The sequence below is a fragment of the Camelina sativa genome, chromosome 11, assembly GCF_030686135.1.
Source record: "Camelina sativa cultivar CO46 ecotype springtype chromosome 11, ASM3068613v1".
NCBI lineage: Eukaryota > Viridiplantae > Streptophyta > Magnoliopsida > Brassicales > Brassicaceae > Camelina > Camelina sativa.
Genome location: NC_141890.1, coordinates 28,012,642 through 28,015,087, shown reverse-complemented (window position 1 = coordinate 28,015,087; position 2,446 = coordinate 28,012,642). Strand labels below are relative to the sequence as shown.

The window sequence follows — 2,446 nt, the reverse complement described above, 5'->3', positions numbered from 1 at the left end:
TTTGTTTTTTTTTGACTTTCTTTCTAATAAAAATTTCGAACATTTAACACGAAACCTGTCCTACGACCAGGCCTACTAGAGGTTTCGATCATTAGGGTTTAAGGGTAAAGAGAAGTGCGTTTCCGATTTCCCCGAGCGGAATCGAGCTGACAGGTTTATTTATTCTAGGTTTCGTCTAGTTCCTATGTGTGTGCGGCTGTGTGTTTTTTCTCGTCTAATAAATTCGTTTAGTTTGCTTTCTAGTAACAATAGCTTGGGTTTTGTAAGATATGGACAAAATCAATGGATTGCCTGATGACGTGCTGGTGAAGATATTATCATTTCTTCCGACAAAAGAAGCTGTATCCACTTGCGTTTTGTCTAATCGATGGGAGTTTCTTTGGATGTGGTTAACTAAACTCGAGTTCATCAATTCTATGTCGGATCCAAGGCCTGGACTTGGGGATTTTATAGACAAGAAGTTGCCATTACATAGAGCTCCCGTCATAGAAAGCTTGCGTCTCCACATAACTTGTAATTCACATATTAAACCTAAAAATGTGAAACGGTGGATTGAAATCGCAATTTCTCGCTGTGTACGTGAGCTGGAAATTGATTATTATCCCAATGGTGAAAAATTCTTCATATTTCCCAGTAGCTTGTTTACCTGCAAATCGCTCGTGACCTTGAAACTCCAAAAGATAACTCACATGGATGTTCCCTCTATGGTTTGTCTTGTCTCTCTTAAAACTTTGCAACTTGAGACGACGGCTAGTTATTTTTTCGTAGATGGAGAATCTCTTCAACGGCTTCTATCTGGTTGTCCTGTTCTTGAAGATCTGTCGTTGTGTTTCGAAGCAGATGAAGAACAAATGAAAGAGTTCACTATAATCATCCCGTCTTTGCAGAGTTTTTCACTCTTTGTACGTACTGATGGGAATTTTGATGGGTATGAGATAGATACTCCTTCTTTAAAGTATTTGAAACTAGTGGACTGGACTTATGAGCCACACCACTACTCTTTAATTAAGAATATGCCTAAGCTGAGGGAAGCATATGTCGATCTTCTATCCTCTTATCCCAAGAATCAAATTCTTGGATCAATCATATCTGTCAAGCGTCTTACAATATGTTGTTTAGAGGTAATTATATTACTTTTCATTTTTATCAATTGCGAGACTTCAATCTCATTTATAGACTTCTTTGTTTTTTTTTTTTTCTTTTTTGGTAAATAACCGGGAGTTAAACTCCCAGCAGCTATTATTAAAAAAACTAAAAACAATTACAGTCGAACATCGTCTCTCATCAAGTTCTCAACACATAATGGAACACTATCAAATGCCTGAAATCCTAAAGGTAAAGTAAACGCATAGTTAGCCAAACCGTCCGCGAGGCGGTTTGCCTCCCTATACACATGTGACATAGAGACAATACAGTCTCTTGCAAAAAAGCCATGGCACAGACGTACCATGAACGAAAACGGATGGGAATCCCCAATCCCTGCCTTAAGAAAACCAACTACAATCTCTGAATCCACTTCTAGCTCCACTCTCTCCACTCGCCTCTCCCATGCAATGAGTAAACCATAGTAAACTCCCCACAGCTCTGCTAATGGCGCCGAACACCTACCAATGTTAAGAACAAACCCACCACACCAATCTCCATCCCCATTCCAAAGTACACCTCCTGCGGTTGCTGGTCCAGGGTTACCATGCGATGCTCCATCAATATTCAACTTATACCACCCACTCTGCGGAGGTAACCAACGTACTAATCTTTCAGTTTTCGCAGGTCTCGAGCAATTACTTCCTTGATGAACCCTCCTGATCTCTCTTGCCGCTTCTTTTATGAACTTCACTCTATCCCGACAAAGACGATTTTCCCCAAAAACGTTTCCACACCACCACTTCCAAGCCAACCAAACTGTGATAGCAAACATTATCGACCACGGTGCATACTCTGTTGCAGGTCCCCCACCTAAATTACTGTACAACCACTCCAACAGAGTCTGAGAGAAAAATAAACTCCGCATCCTTACCGGTACCACACGCTCCCATAAACCAGACATCGCCGGACAATCTCGAAGCACATGCATGATTGTCTCCATACCACCTTTACAAATTTACTCGTTTACTCGTCAACCACCTATCTGTCCAAAACTTTACTTGGCGACCATCACCACTCACCCAGCTAAGCCCTTGAACCACCACCTCCTCAACCCTACTCCTACACTTCTCCAAGTGGAGGACCAATGGCTCTTAGCCTTCATCCAACCAAGATCCTGCAAGCTCCCCGCTTTATACTTAGCTCGCACCACTCAAGCCCATAGACTCGTTTGATCATGAAGAAGTCGCCATCCCACTTTTCCAACCATAGTTTTATTCATGTCAGCCGCTGTTCGAATCCCTAGTCCCCCTTCTCTCTTCGGCTTACACACTTGCTGCCATGACACTAGATGAATCTTCTT

General features: G+C 41.9%; 1 pseudogene; it reads left to right on the top strand.

Moving 5' to 3' along the window:
• Positions 1-269: 269 nt before the first annotated feature.
• On the top strand, positions 270-1,214 carry LOC104728319 (FBD-associated F-box protein At5g38590 pseudogene; annotated as a pseudogene).
• Positions 1,215-2,446: the final 1,232 nt, after the last annotated feature.